Here is a 17,445-nt window from a genome sequence, read left to right on the forward strand (position 1 = left end):
TTCAGATAGAATCCAGTGTGACAAATATTAAATTAAATTATTTTGGGGACAGTGAAGAAGCATTTCATGAAGAAATGAACCACAGTTCAGCATTTTTGTGCCCCTGGTATATTTCAGCTCCTTAGAATTCCCACATCTTCCTTTCCTAAATATGAGCTATCTGTGCATTTTTATGTCATACAGTGAAAATAGAAACTCATAGCTTTCATTTTGTTTAGGTAAAATTTCCAACAAGATGAGGTATCATTACACTCCACCCTTTGAACATGGACACAAACATCTAAAGACAGACCATTATGTCTTTGAATGTGGGGATTCTGGTTTACTCCCTTGTTTCCTAGCACTTACCACTTGGCACAGAGTAAATGATTAGCAAAAATGTACTGCATACATAAAAACAAAGTACTTGATATGGAGTTTCTTTAAGGTAGGGCAAGAATTGAACATTGACAAAACACTGAAATAGCTCTACTTCACTCAGGTTTCACGGGTGCCAAGCACTTTACCCACTTTACCTTTAATCTTTAACATTATTCTGTTGGGCATTATTATTTGCATTTACAGACAGGGCATTTCCGAGGAGTAAATGGTCCACTGTGATGCAACAAGTAACCTGTGGCCTGGCTCTCAACCCCAGCATGCTCCGCAACACAACTCCCTGCTCTTTCCTTTCCGCCACACTTTCTCTCTTTTCTGCTCTAACTACATGCCATGTGACTTACATATGACTTTATGCATACTATTATGAAAAGGCATAGAAAAGAATGTGTTTCTGCTTCACAGCTGGCTTATATCTTCCAACCAGATCTCCAACTAGTAATCACTTTGTCTTGTGGGTAAGTTATTTTGTTTTGGTTTACCAAAATATTTTTCTGTCAGAGGGAAAGTCTCCCTGAGAGGGTATACATACATCAGCACAAAGGAATCAAATAAAAGGGATATTAAGTTTTCTCAGTAGCCTGTGAGCTAGCCACGGAAATAATAGAGGGATGAGGTAGACCAGGAGAAAGAAAGGATACCTGTCATGGTCCTCCAATTAAAAAATTAAGTCTTCAAAACTTGAACTCTTGAGCCAGAGATCCAATCAGTGGAGGGCAGTGAACCAAAAAAATTGTCTGTGTCCTCAAGTAAGACCCCTGTGCAGTCTGGGCTCCTTCCTTCGATTGATGTGTTGGTGAAGGAGGCCATGTAGTGACCAGACCCTCTGATTATGGCATGCTGGTGTAGGACTCCCTCTGCCCCACATTTCAATTACTTGTGTCAGGAGAAGTTGAAGAATCAAGTTAAGTCCCCCAGGATCACTCAAAAAACAAGATATGAAAAGTAGCACCGCTGGTTTGACCAGGGTTCAGTTTTTGTCCAGAATGTTCTTACAATCTTCATCATCAGAGGTAGGGCCTGATCCTTACTGGTTGTACATTCTCCCCAAAATTAATTTATCATGTCATGTCACTTTGACTCATTCACTCTAAAGGTTGCCACTTGGGATTGCATTAACTCAAATTCTTCATTCATGGCATGGCAATAGGTGATTAACACCAGAACCTAACATTTGCCTTCTTAAAAATAGTACTTGCAAAACATAAACATTCTTGCTACTTGATCTTCTTTCTTCAGCTTCCAAGAGATGATCATAAATGAAATACGACTGATCCTCAACAATTCACTAAGCTTAAGTTTTATATTTATAGCCACTATGCATACACATGCATAACAAATGTCATATCTGCATTTGTCATAAATATGTAATTAAAACATTTCCCAAGCATTGTGCAAACTGTTCTATATAAATTATCACCACAAACCTAGGACGTGGCAATGGAAAAAAACCCGAGGCTCAGAGAGACAAATGTGCCCAACCAACATTGTATGGCTATTTAAACAAACTTTATAAATATACATAACTAAATAGATTGCTTCCAAGTCCATTGAGACTAATTCTATCTTCTGAAGTAGCAAAACCTTATTATTTGAACCACTCTTTTCGTCCTTATCATATATTGATCATTGTTTGTGTCTAGTCATATCTTCAAATGTCTGCTCTTTAAAGCTAAAGAATCTAATGAGAGCAATGAACACTTTTCCCAGAAAAAATCAATATGTCTGTCATCATTGTTACCATGACTTTGGGGAGTTGGAAGGCCTTCCATAGCCTGCCTATAGGCTTGAAGATCCATGTACCCCACAGAGCCATGAGCTCCCAGCTCAGAACACCTCCCATGTTCTCTTCACCTCCTTCCTGTCTTCCACAGAACTGTGCCTTGCACACCTCTGGGTCTCAAGAAATACACTGACTGCAAAAGATAAAGACCCTTGCTATGAACTTTGCAGTCTAGAAGGCTATAAATGTGGTTTACCAGAGAGCTTGTTTTTCCTTTTTATTATCATATGCTTGAACACATGAAACCCAGGAAAGAGATAACAGTAACTTGTTCTCTAAGCCTTGACTTTGGTGAGCACCATGGGAACACACTTCTTCATTGGACTAATTTTGTCTTATATTAAAGGCACTCATGGCCCTAGAAGATCTGGATATGTCTATGGCAATTGTTTCACGTTGGAGATATTTAGGGAGGTGTTAAAGTGGACATTAACACACTCTGAGGAAAGAAAAGATTCTTCTTTATTGAACAGTCTTATCATGTAAAATGAAATTGGCAGACCAAAAGTTGAGACCATTCAATATATGTTCCTTTGGAAAAAGCTAAAATTCAATTGAAAGATTTTAATCTTAGTATGAAGTTCACATATCATTATTCTGTATTTCCTTCTAAAAACACATTAAGTCTGAACACTCCTTTTATTGTGGGATCTATAGTAGAAATAACTTGAATCCAGTCCTCTTCTCCATCCTTTCTTTATGCCTAATTCTGAACTTTATCATCTTTTGCCTAAGTTCTTAGAACCACTTCCTGTCACAGAATCCCCTGACCAAGCTGGTAGGTGTTGACTAACACTAGCTTTCTTTCTAATAATTAAATCTACTTGTGTCATTTGCTTACTTAAAAACCTTTCATGGATCCTATTGCTTCATTAGACCACATTTCTTATTTTAGCTCCAAAGGCCCATCCACCATACTTTTGGCCCTGTGTTCCTTTGCTAACTCCATCGAAACTCTTGTCCCTTTCCATTGAGCCACAAATTTTAAATTCCAGTTTCACTGAAGTTTGTTTGAATAATTGAATACTTTTTTGAATAATCGGTGAATAATATAATGGAGTGAATCTGAGCACAAGGTTTTGCTCTATTACTAATCATGTGTAAATTGGAAGTAAATAGATTTTAGTGGAAAGTGTCAGACACTTATAACTAGTGCTTTAATGAATTATAATTGATATACCATATTATGTTAATTTCAGGTATACAATTCAGGGATATAATATTTTTATACATTATAAAATCCTCACCTCAATAATTCTAGGTACTTGTCACTATATAAAATTATTCAAATATTATTGACTTTATTCCCCGTGCCTATATGCCATCCCTGTGCCTTATTTATTTTATAACTGGAAGCTTTTATCTCTTAATCTCCTTCACTTATTTTACCCATCCACACCCACCTGCCCTTTGGTAAACATTAGATTGTTTTCTGTATCATCAGTCTGTTTCATTTTTTTTCATCTGTTCTATTTTTTAGATTCCACATATAAGTGAATAATATGATATTTATCTTTCTCTATTATATTTATTTCACTTAACATATAATATTTTACAACCATCCATGTTGACACAGATGGCAAGATTTCATTCTTTATTATAATTAATATCCCATTGTAGGTATATGGAGTTCCAATACTATGTTGAATAAAAATGGCAATAGTGGGCATCCTTATCTTAGTCCTTTTTTTTTAAGATTTTATTTATTTATTCATGAGAAAGAGAGAGAGAGAGGCAGAGACACAGGCAGAGGGAGAAGCAGACTCCATGCAAGGAGCCTGACATGGGACTCGATCCTGGGTCTCAAGGATCACGCCCTGGGCTGAAGGCAGCACTAAACTGCTGAGCCACCCAGGCTGCCCCTCTTATTCCTAATCCTAGAGGAAAAGCTGTCAGCTTTTCACCATTAAGTATAATGTTAGTTGTAGGTTTGTCATAGATGGCCTTTATTATGTTGAAATGTGTTCCCTCTGTTCATTTTTTTGAGAGTTTTTATTATAAACAGATATTGAATTTTGTCAAGTGCTTTTTCTGCCTCTATTAAAATGATCATAGGAATTTTATCCTTCATTTTATTAAGGGTGTATCATATTAATTGATTTGTGATGTCAAATCATCTCTGAATCCCTGGAATGGATTCTACGTGGTCAGGGTATATGATTCTTTTAATGTGTTGTTGAATTTGGTTTGCTAGTATTTTGTTGAAGGTTTTTACAGCTCTGTGTATTAGAGACATTGGCCTGGAATCTTCCTTTTCTGTAGTGTCTCTGTCTGATATTGGTATCAGAGTGCTGCTGACCTCATAAAATAAGTTCAGAAATAAGTTCTCTCATCTTCAATTTTTTGGGATAATTTGAGGAGGGTAGATATTAACTCCCCTTTAAATGTGTGGTAAAATTAATCTCTGAAGCCACCTGAAAAGTGGACTTTTGTTTCCTGGGACTGTTTTGATTACTGATTCAATTTCATCACTAATAATTGGTTTATTGAGATTTTCTAATTCTTCATAATTTAAGTCTTGGAAGATTATATGCTTCTATGAAATTATCCCTTTCTTTTAGATTGTCTAATTTTTTGGCAGGTAATTGGTTATAGTAGCCTCTTATAATCCTTCATAATTCTGTAATATTGGCTATAATGTCTCTTCCTTGCTTTTTGACTTTATTTGGGTCATCTCTCATTTTTTTTCTGATGAGTTTGGCTAACAGTTTGCTGATTTTGTTTCTCTTTTCAAAGAATCAGCTCATTGATCTTTTATACTTTTTCAGTATCTATTTATTTCCACTCTGATCTTTATTATTTCCCACCTTCTAACTTTGGACTTTGTTTGTTCTTGTTTTTCTAGTTCCCTTAGATATAAGGTTAAATTATTTATTTGAGGTTTTTCTTCTTTCCTGAGGTGAGCCTGTATTGCAATGAACTTCTGGTTAGGACTATTTTTGCTGCATCCCAAAGATTCTGGAATGTTGTATTTCCATTTTAATTTATCTGAAAATTTTTTTATTTCTTCTTTGCTTTTTGTTTTGTTGACCTATTGACTGTTTAATAATGTAGTATTGTCCCCACCTTTTTGTGGGATTTTTTTTTCAGTTTTTTTCTTGTACTTGATTTTTATTTTCCTACCATTGTGGTTGAAAAGGTATATTCCAATCTTCCTGAATTTCTTGAAACTCATTTTGTGGACTGAGAGGTGTTCTACTCTGGAGAATGTTCCATGTGTACCTGAAAAAAAATGTACATTCTGCTGTTTGAGGATGGAATGTTCTGTATATATTACATCCTTCTGGTCTAATATGTTGTTTAAGGCCAATATTTCCTTTTTTATTTTATATTTGGATAATGTATTCATTGATATAAGTGGACTATTAAAGTTCCTTACTATTATTGCTGTCTAATTCTCCCTTTATTTCTGTTAATATTTGCTTTATATATTTAGATGCTCCTATGCTGGGTGCATAACTGTTTACAAATATGATATCCTTTTGTTGGATTGACCTCTTTACTATCATGTAATGTCCTCCTTTACTTTTATTATGGTTTTTGTTTTGAAAGACTTCTCAGGACTATCAGAAATACTCAGCAAAAGTCAGAACCCTGGACTCAAGGTAAAACTTCTTAGAATAGACATAAATGTATTAGGTCAGAAACTAAGGGCAAAAAGAATAGATAATTCATATACAAATAGTGGAGGGCACCAGACAGATAACAGAAAACACTAGAAACTTGGCTATATAGAGAAAGAATATTTTTTAAGACTGTGCACCAACAAGAAGATGCAAAAGAAGAGAGGGGTACAAAAGAAGAGCCCATACTAGAAAATCTGGCTTAACCTACTTCTACCTTGTACACAGAAATCTCCTCTTTAAAGTATAGAAATCCCCATTTCACTTCAATATGAGTAACAGAAAAGAATTGTGACGACTCCCATATTAAATAAATATGTAAAATAAATAACGTTAAATAAATATAAAAATGCATAAGAAGAAAAAATAAATATATAATATGAAAAGTCACCAGAAAAACACGTCCATAAAGCAGAGTTTTCCTATTTTATACATTATGTTACATATTTTTATATTAGCATAACCCAATTTTTCAAAGAAAATAAAAGAGAATTAATTAAATGGCAAAGCCATTAAAGAACAAAATAATTTACAATCAAGAAAACTCAGAAATGTGACAGCTAGAAAACAAGAAAATGAGAACTGGGAACAGAAAGACCACATAAAAGAATTAGAAATAAAAGTTATATGTTTAGAAATGAAAACTCGGGCAGCCCGGCTGGCTCAGTGGTTTAGCACCGCCTTCCGCCCAGGGCATGATCCTGGAGACCCAGGATCGAGTCCCACATCAGGCTCCCTGCATGGAGCCTGCTTCTCCCTATGCCTGTGTCTCTGCCTCTCTCTCCCTCTCTCTCTCTCTGTCTCTCAAGAATAAATAAATAAAATCTCAAAAAAAAAAAAAGAAAACTAAATTGTAAGTAATATAAGAGTAAATAGCCAACTCAGAAAGGAATTGTTAGGAAAATAAAAGATAGAAAAAAAAATAAAAGAACTTAAAAAAACTAAATATGGGGATTAAAAATAATTTGAAAAAAAAATAATTTGAGAGATAGACATAGGACAAAGAAGATCTAGCATGAGTATAATTGGAAGTCCCGATGAAGAAAATAAAAATCATGGAGTGAGCAAACACTAAAAACTATAATCCAAGAAAACTTTCTTATTTATACGAAATTTAAATCCATATATTGAAATTAACATGCACCTGGAATTGATGTATGATAGTCATATCTCAATACAAAATAAGAAACTAGATATTTTTATCAAATTAGGAAAGATTATTTAGTGATAACCATAGTTGATAGAATATACTCTATTTAACTTTAAATTTCTCAAAAATTCTAGAAAATAGTTTGCCTATGTGAGCCCAGCACCATAAAATTTAAATAAGTAATTACCTTGTCACCATCTGTCTTAACAGATAGTCATGTCTGTCACTGTGATAATAAGAGCAAATCATGCTGATCTGAAGATACATGTTGGCAGTTATCTATATCTTTGATTAATAAAAGTTGCAGTCCAAAAATCATTACTTACATTATAAATAACGACGGAGGAGGGATAAAGATAATCAAAGTTTTGTCATAGAAAATGATGGGAACCAATCACCTTGGGCAGTTCATTCAATGTATAAACAAGAAAATGGAATTTAAGGAAGATAATTTGCCCAAGATAAAACAGCCAGACTGCACCAGGCTTCAAATACAAGTTTAATCTCTTAGTTTGTAGATCCATGTTTTATTCTACTATATCATGCATAAAATTAAACTTACTCATTTTATTTAGGACTAAATATCATAATGTGGTAAATTGGAAATCATAGTTCTTAAAGGTCCTTATGTATAAACAGTGGAACACATTAATGCAAAAGACAACTTTAAAAATAATAATTAAGGTAGTAAAGTACACTATAATGTTATAGGTTTATCAAAATCTGCATGTTGTCTTCCTGGGCTCAGTTAGGTATGGCCAAGTGCCTTATTTCAAGCCAATGCAATGTAACCGAAATAATCTGTACTTCTCAGCTGGGCTATAAAAACTTCCTATAAACTACACTCTTAAGAAGGAAGAATATGTTCTTGGAGCTGATGAGACCTTTTCTTGCTTTTGATTCTTAATATAAATGTAGATAATGAAAGAGAAAAAATGGAAAAAAAAAACCTCCCATAAACAAATCTCTATTCTCTCTTCCCTGCTATCTAGATGTCAGTGCCTGGAAAATTATATATTTAAAACAACAGAGTGTTGCTAGTGTGGACTGCTAGATCAATTTATAAAACATAACCCTCACCCCATCTAACTATTGGGTTTTACATGAGCAAAAACCAAAAATCTTGCCAGATTAAGTCTGTTATATTTCAAGGTTTACCTGCTACTGTAATGACTGTTATTTTAGAAATTTCCATCAGAGTGGGCAGTAATAAAAAACATAAAATCTGTGTTACTGGCAGAAGAAAACTAGGAAACTAATATCAAGGCTGGAAATATGAATTGTCAAGTTAAGCAGCGGGAAAATTCTCAGTTACAATGATGTGATGGTATTTGGAGAGGCAAACCATACACCTTCCTAGCCTGCGGCTCTAGCAAAAGAGACTGGAAAACAGAATTATATTAGCATGCATTAGCTATTAGTAGCTTTATTTGGTAAGCTATTAGAAAAAGAAATGACCACAGAAAAGACTTGCAACTAATTCAGCCATTTAATAAATAAATGGCAGTCTTTGTATATTAAAGATTAAAGTAGGGGTGCCTAACTGGCTCAGCTGGCAGGGCACGCTCAGGGTCCTGAGTTCAAGTCCCACACTGGCCATACAGCCACTTAAAAAATAAATAAAAAAAAAAACAAATAAAAGATTAAAGTAAAGCATTAAATCTTTTACAAATATATATAAAAGGAATGAATAGGATATATACATATATACTTGTGTGTGTGTGTATATATACATATATATATATATTTTATATTTGACTGTACATATAAAAATGAAAAGGAATAAGGATGCATCCAAAAATGTTAAACTTTGAAAAGCTGGAAATACTTACTTAGGGAATAAGATTTTTGTTAATTGAGTCAGTAAAGAGCTGAAAATACAACTACATGACAAAGTTTAGATTGAGCCAGACCCTCAACCCCAGGCTGATGGCCCTAAGGTAGATGTCATTGACTTGGGGGGAAAAATAATGAAAAAAGAAAAGAAATTAATCAGATATAAGATTGATGTCTAACAAAGAATTGTAGGTGTTGCTACTGGCACACTGAGCTAAGTGTAAGTAAAGAGATGAAAGTCTTAGTAATTTTAAAGGAAATCATATTGCCAAAACAACTAGGAGGGAAGACTCAAAAGTATTTGCCTGATTAGGTTTCTCTTTATCTGTTTATTAATTTATTGATGTGGCCCTTTAAAAACAAATAAGCCTTCCCTGAAATTCTTTGAAATTTAGGAGGTACTGTTTATTTATACATTCACCTATTTGACAAAATGTTGATAAACAGTTTTGAATCTCTTGTCAACCAAATATGTATCACATATATTTTACTGTAAATCTATGTAAATGATGTTTATTTGTGAATTTGTATCTTCATTACTTTCTTCCTTTGATCGCCCCCACCTTCAAGGCATAAACGTTGCAAGACATAAAGAGAATATTCATGATTGGACTAGTAGCTTCTCTTGGTGAGGTTTTTAGTTTAAGCCTAGATATAGGCTCCTCTCCTTCTCTGAATGCTCATTTCTGATGAAATAGCAAAAACAGAAAATAGACTTTTATTTATTTATTTTTAAGACTTTTAAAAATGTATTTATTCATGAGAGACACAGAGAGAAAGAGGCAGAGACACAGGCAGAGGGAGAAGCAGGCTCCCTGCAGGGAGCCCAATGCAGAACTCCATCCCAGGAGGCCGGGATCGCAACCTGAGCCAAAGGCAGATGCTCAACCGCTGAGCCACCCAGGTGCTCCCTTTTTTTTATTTTTTAAAAGCCTTTGGCTGAGCATTAAAACAACTCTTAAGCCACCAAACTCAGACAGAGAGGAAGTATGCAGCAAAATACTCTAGAGCCCTCAACACCCACTACAAATGTGGCCATGCTATATAACAGACCAGCAAGAACTTCCCAGAGAGCAGAACCAGAGGCCACAGAGAACAAGGAAGTTCCTCTCTGAGAGCAAAATTGAGTTGTAATCAAGGAACATCCCTCACTGCCAGGACTTCATAACAGCTGTCCAAAAGGATTTCATCATTACCGTGGACCAGTGATTACTGTGTATAATACAATTTTCCGTTTTCTGAATGGGGTATTTATTACAGTCATCCTGTCTCTCTTCTACCATGCATGTTGGCTAATGTGGGGGAGATAGAGAACTTGCAGCTAATTCAGCCATCTACTAAATAATTGGCAATCTTTGCAGATTAAAAGATTAAAGCAAAGCATGAAATCTTTTTTCAAAAGACACATATATATAAAGTGGATTACTCTAAAATATATTTTATATTTAGCTCATTTTCCAACAGACAGTTGATAATTTTACTTTTTAATGCTCTAAATGATGTATAATGTCAGGAATTTCTAAGTCGGAAGACTCTGCAATATTTTCACATCATCCTTAGTGAAAGGCTTTCTAATCAAGGTCTTCATTATACTACTCTTGGCTACTTTGCTTGTCTTTGCCTCTATCACCTTTACCTACCAGCAATATCTGCCCAAAGACTTCCTGATACCCTTTCAGGCCCCACAGTACAGTATAGGTAAAAAGGAGCTTGTAGCTAAGGAAATAGTCCACAGCCTTAGTCTATCTTCCTCCAGAAGTGGACCCTGAGACAAAGATTTAAGTCCTCAGAGTTTATGTGGAAGGAGACTGTAAGAAAAAGAAAGGAAGGAAAGGAAGGGAAGAAAGGCAATAAAAGGTGCTTTATCAAGCAAGTGGCCCTTGAGTGACTACAGTCTTACAGCCTTGGGAAACTGTGAGGTCCTCTAGAATGTACACCTCACTCCCATTCCATCCATGGATGAGGGAACTCCTCTGGGTCTGCTCCTTGGTGATGGTATTTCCCCAGCACTCAGAGGCTGTTACATGCCCAGGCAGAGCAAGCTCCATGGGCCAGAAAAAGCCCTCAGGAAAAGAGAAGCAGTTGCCAGCAGCTGGAAGTCAAGCCAAATTAGTACAAAACCGGTGAGGAGCAGGGTGATGGTAATCTCATCTATACTAAGGAAAAGTTCTCTTGTTATGAGTTGTTTTGGAAGCTGGACGTTGAGTCTATTTTAAATATACAGCCTGATGCTAGTTTGCTAATGATCTGGTGAGAGTAGTGAGAAACTACTCTCCATTTTATCTGAACCCTGAAAGGCAAAGACTTCTGGGAATAAGTCCTAGATAGAAGGTTAAAAGATGATATTTTCTGAATACCACCAGGAATGCTGATGGGAAAGCCATTTCAGATATTTTAAGCTAAGCTACTTCTAATTACATGTTCTTCCCCTGGCAGATTCCATAGTAAATAGAACAAATGTTGAACATTAAGCCTGAGTGAGAAGACTTTAGGATTATAAACCACCAAAGTTGGGGAGTTTTTCATTCCTACAGCATAACTGGAAAAGATATCTTCCATTTGCCTCTTGAGCTAAACTCTCCTCCCTCCTCTGCTATAGGAAGCCAGCCTGTAAAGAGTATACCAATGAGCTGTCTTGCCCTCTGGCTTCTGTTTGAGTTCAACCACAAGTGACCTGGCAGGAGATTAGAAAGAGAGAGAGAGGAGAGAGGCAACACAGTATTTATAATCCTCTAACTCTCTCTCTGTGGGGTCACTTTGATTTGCTGGTTTTCCCCCATAGAGATCATGGTTCCTCACAAGGTGATGACTCCACAAGACTCTCCTTCCAGGTAAATAAATCCCCTCTTCAGGCCTATGGGTGGAAATAGGCTCTGCATGAATAGTGTTGGGGTACCTCTTCTTGATAGTTCTATATCCCACCTACATCTTCATAAATAACTCCTTTATTAAATATTCCTTGAATTATTCTTTGGAATGAATCATCTTTTTCCTACTGGGACACTGACTGATACATTATTCTAGCCTATACCATCTGGTTTCGTTTTTCTGTAATAAAACATCACATCGTTAACATGGCATTCTTCCTGAACCACTGTGGTTTCCACTACGTTCAACCTTGCCAAAATCAAGGAAGAGTCTGGGAGATCTAAATTCCACTGTCATCTCAACATTATTTACACAATAGAACTCTTTCCCCAGACAATGATGTCTTTATGTCTGAGAGAGCAATAGTACCATCCAAATTACGTATCTGTTGCTCCACTGACCAACCTCAATCTATTTTTTAAATGCAGTATGAATTCTTTAGTACTTCAGGGAAGTTTTCTAATGTTAAGATATTTGCTATTATTTCTTCTTCATCACATTACCTCCCTTAATCTACCCTGGGGTTAAGTTTGGTTTTGCTGAATGTGTTGAAAGGACCATCTCCATAAAAATAATATTTATTGAGAATTGATTAGTAATTCCAAATACCGGTCTTAGCAAGAGGTAAGGACTGACATGCTTCAAGTATGTTATAAATTAATTCATTAAGTCAAGGTAAGAGGTGAACGGATTAATTATCTACTCAGAACCAGGAAAAACTTGTTTAACCTCACACTTCAGTGTTCAACAGCATCACCTAAGGAAAATTATGAAGAGATCTCAGATATATGCATTACAATCTTGAGAATACACAGAAACTAGTAAATTAGAGATTATCATCTATGGAATGTGTTCAAAAGTACCATTTAACAAGCCTAAATTTAAAATTATTATAAGTGAAAGTAATTTTGCCATTATAGGTAATTTAGGTTTTATGTAAATTAGACTTACCAAATCATCTTATAGAATTCCAATCCAAGTTTCTTAGGGACAAATAGACATTTTTCTCCTACTGAAAATTACCATTTTTTCCCTTCTGAGCATTGCTTCTTTATCCTTGAATCTTAATATTTATATAGTGTTCCACAACTTAAAATCCTTTTCACATATAGTGGTAGTTCATCTAATAGTCCTTTGAGAATCTGATAACAATTATGAGCACTCTGTCTAGGACTGTGTACATGGGCCTATATACATGTACTACTGCATTGCAATAGTGGAGGGTTCACTGATTTCCTAAAATCTATCCAATGCTGAATAATTCTGGCAATTTATAGGTTAATCTTCACTACACTTCTATGAGGTAGGTTGTGTTATTCCCATTTTTCAAATGAGAAGATTAAGCCACAAGGAAGTCAAATGATTTGTTCAAGTGAGGCAACAGAATTTGGTGTTAAACTCAAACCTAGCACTATGTCCAATGTGCTGTCCTTTGTCCCATGACTACCTCCTACTCCTGTTAGTGTGGATCAGCACCTATATTCCACTATAAGGCATTTTATATTAATAGGGTAGAATCAATTTTTATTGAATGAGAATTCCAGGATAGCTAAAATTTTCTGAACAAATGGGGTGACAAAAATCCCATCTGATCTTCAAATCATAGCCCCATTTTGATTTTAGATTCAGTTGAATCTCTCCTCTATAAAATTCATTCACTCAGAAAACATTTCCACTTTACCCCACAGTGTTGTAGAAAGTTAAAAGCTAATGTATGTGCCTCAAACATAAATGTGGCTCTTATTTCAACAGTTTTTCCTTTCCTCTGTTTCTCTTTCAGCATTCATGCCCAACCTACCATCTCAGATTCTGGACCTACTGCCTTGACCTGTTGATATCTAAGTCTTGGTGTGGGGAAGAGAATAATAAAGACAACTGAGTACTCATAACATGACCTGGTTCTAATGCATTTTGCCACTTATCACTTACTTTAAGTAAATCACTTATACTCTCTAAGTAATAATTTCCCCATCTGGAAATGAAGATGATATGGTCCATATCTATGTCTTAGGTTATAGAAAGTATCCGACAAGATATATTGCCTAAGAAAGTGCTTCAGAAATGCTTAAAGGAACATACACATTTAGGTTTCTATGATTAGAATCAGCAAAGATGCCCCCATCAGGAAAACCAGCATTACACTTTTTTAAAAGTAAGAATAGTGAGATTACACATCCAGAAAATTATTGCTCGTTGCAAATGTCCAGCCATCACTGTTATGTCCCACATGCTGGTGCTGCTTTATTACATGATACTGACCACATTGAGCTGACTCATCCAGTCAGCTTTGTGGAAGAGCTGATGTCCTGGTTCTCAAACTGAACATAAACCAACAGATGAGTCACTTAATAAACTCAGTAACCTTGCATTGTGCAGTGATCTACCTAGTGAAATTGTATGGTGGCTTTACTGTCTGGTATTAAATTACTACTTCATTATAAATAACACCAACCTAATAGTCTTTAAAAAGTAACCTTCAGTAACCTCTTTAAATAAAGAAGGGTCAATTATTTCTCAATATATATGGGATTTTTGAAGATATTGTTGTATAACTTGTTTGGTAGATTTTTCATTTTTTTTTAATGTAAGAGGGCTTATTTTACCAACTTTCTTGCATTCTAATGGTTGAGTGAACAACACTGTAGTATATCTTTCAACACATAGCTTAAGACCTTCTGCAAATGAAGTCAGTAGAATTATATCACTTGAGTACAAAACGTGCAAGGCAAATATAAACTATAAGCAAAAATCAAATGGAGTCAGAGAAGACCTGTCAGCAACTGTTCTCCAGGATTGTAAAACCCAGCTGGGAAAACTGGCTCAGAATAAGCTGACAAAATAATGAAATTCCTAGTATTTTACAGATCCTTTTAAAGAAGAGATTAAGCTCAAATGCAATTCCTCACAAAGGCCAGGTTTATGATGACTTGATGCCTAACCTATGACTCTAAAGCAAATAATTACTGCAGTCATTTCAGTGACTTTTTAAAACATTTCATGGTTAGGTTCTCTTAGGTTGCAAATCTGTAGCAATTAAAATGTCTATGGATGAAAAAAATGAAGGATAGTAATCTTAGACCTCAAACATGTATACAATTTTTTTTTTACTTTATATTTTCTTTAGCAAATAATTTCTATCCTCTGAGCCCCCGCTCAGTCCCATGGTCAAATTCAAGATTAATCAGTAAGTGCAGCATTTTCGAAGACAAGCCTGAAGGATTTTCTCTACTCACTAATTATCCCAGGGGTGGTATCTCAGTTTCAGGGGATCTAATTAGTACTAGAGCATCAGTGGAGATGGGAGGATGTCTGACTCTCAACCATCACTTTGTCACCAAGATCAAATATTAAGACATTGACACTTTATCTTATTTCTCACCGTTGGTATCTAACTATATTGCAATGTGCCCATTCCCACCAGATCTTAGATCATTGCTCCATGCAAGTCATTTCCCATCCCTCAAAGTCTCTGCTAAGAGCCTCCTTCAGGTTGGTCAGCTGTCTCTCTCTCCTCTAGCTGTGTGGCCCTCAAAAGAGGGGCAGAGAGAAAGAATGTCATGTAGAATGCATTATATTGGTGTATAGAGTTTAGAAATGATTTTTACTAAAAAAGAAAAAAGATGATTTTTACTCTACAGGGGTTTGCAGTCCAAAGAAAGCATTAGCTTAATATTTTTCAGTTTTTCTTATAGTGACCATATCAAGTTTTACCTATGGGAGTATGGGCTTTGGATTCAAATGACCTGGATCAAATCCAAGCTCTACCACATGGAAGAGTTTCTATTTTTACTTTGGATATCAATACAACAGTTGAATAATACAACAGTTGAATAATAGCTCCCTTGTAGGGTTATTGCACAGACTATAGGATAATAGATATAAAAATAATTAAAAATTGTCTGGTGTACAATAACCTCTAAACAAATTATACCCATTGTCATTATATCTCCTTCTCTCCATTCCTTCCTTCACCTCCTCCCACTCAGAGAAATGTGCTCATTTCGACACCTCCAGTGAAAAAACAGGAGAGTTAACATTGAGTTAAATAAGTGGTACACCACATTTGTCAAGAGAAGACATTTTTACACGATCCCATGTGTTGTTCACAATCCTGTCACGTTTGCCTATGGGTGTGCTACATTCCTTATTGCCCTGCAAAATAATTCTCCAAATGTCTAAAGGACATTCTTTCAACATGGACACAGAAGGCTGATATTTGGATCCAGCCATTAAAACCTATTTAATTTCATAACCACAAGCCAGAGTTGGATATTTTAAGTAAGAAAGGAGATCAGCATGAATTCTATCAGCTTTCAACAGTTTCCTTTCCTCAAAGTAACCAATTTTAAATCCAAAGTACTAGTTCTTCCTATGTATTATAATGAAAAAGCTCCAAAGACTAAACCAATCCCAAATCACCTCATGGGTAACTAGCCCAGTAAGTTAATTACAGGATTCTTTGTTGCCTTTTTTTTTTTTTTTTTTTTTATTGTGGGTAAGAGTTCTTGATGCAATATTTTTGGTTAATTGAAGATTTTCTTTAAAACTATGCAAGACAGCCAGCAAATAGTGCATTTATGTATGTAATAGAAATGGTTGTAATATATCATTAAGGCACTCCAGGGCATGTTTTATTGGTTCATTAATACAGTACATGCCTTAGGTGTATTCAACCACTCGGGGCCTATATTAATGGACCAATAAAATATACCCGGGAGTGCCTTAATGCCACCCTAATATGGCTAAGTTTAAATTAATTTTTTCAGGCTTATCTTTTTAAAAATCATTTTTCCCTACTTGGGAAGATAGATTCCTTTAGAGGAGGAAAAAGTTCATGGTGATAGAATAAGAAGAAGCAGGATAATAAAAAAAAAAATTTTGTCCCATCAATCTTCTAAAATGTTCCATCCTTTCAGATAGTTCCATTTCTAATCTTCTACATTCTACTTCCAGTGTCTTCCCACATCGTCCATGGAAATCAATAATCTTATGTCTAGGAGCAGGAATATAAGAACTATTTATTCTTGGAAATGCAGATCAATGCACCAGCAAATGTCATGTCTAGCTATAAAAGCCAATCGCCTTGCAGCACACTATCTGATTGGGACAAATGTTTACCCAGATTTAAGGACCAGCTTTCCATCTAGCTCCTATCTCCTTGTGTAATCAAGGAGTCATGCTTCCCTCCAAAAAAGAAAATGGTCTTCCCAAACCTCTCACATGATACTTTTCTTTCAGCTTTACAGAAGTTCTTGAATTCCACCTTGGTCCATAGATGAATCTTCCTGATAGCAGAAGTTTGGGGAAGAATGAAAAAAACATTGAATACAGCTGAATTAAAATCTTGATCTTACCCACCTACTTGTTCTGATACTGATATGAAAGCTTCCAGTTCCTCCTCAGCAAAATGTGTATAATAATATCTATCTCATAGGAATAGCGTGAATGTTAAATAATTCATGTAAAACACTTGGTGTAATGCCTGGCACATAGGAACCACTGGACAACTGGCAGTTTCTGTTATTAACCTCTGAAATGCTACCGAAGAGATAGCAGTGAATGCAATAGTTGAACAGCATGAGCTTCCTGAAGAAACTCTGACAAATTGAGCATCCAGTATATGAAAAGCAGATCTCACTCCTTCCTTTCTTTTTCTTTTTCTTGTGACCAGTAAGGCACATGATCTTTAAAGGATACCTAAAAAACAAATGGAGTGTAATCCAGGGTTTACAAATGTCATAAATAAGCCCTACTATGTAGAGGTGGGGATGGAATAACAATACAATACAAAATAGATGGTACGTGCC

At 35.4% G+C, this 17,445-nt stretch overlaps 1 long non-coding RNA gene across 2 annotated transcripts; it reads left to right on the forward strand.

The window, feature by feature from the left end:
* Window positions 1–628: 628 nt before the first annotated feature.
* Window positions 629–13,527, forward strand: LOC144306580 (uncharacterized). Of its 2 annotated transcripts, none has more exons than XR_013373653.1 (3): window positions 629–836; window positions 11,370–11,601; window positions 13,419–13,527. It is a non-coding gene; the product is annotated as an uncharacterized LOC144306580 (long non-coding RNA). The 2 variants fall into 2 exon arrangements; XR_013373652.1 differs by having other exon boundaries at window positions 11,553–11,601.
* Window positions 13,528–17,445: the final 3,918 nt, after the last annotated feature.

Source organism: Canis aureus, chromosome 37, assembly GCF_053574225.1.
Source record: "Canis aureus isolate CA01 chromosome 37, VMU_Caureus_v.1.0, whole genome shotgun sequence".
Taxonomy (NCBI): Eukaryota; Metazoa; Chordata; class Mammalia; order Carnivora; family Canidae; genus Canis; species Canis aureus.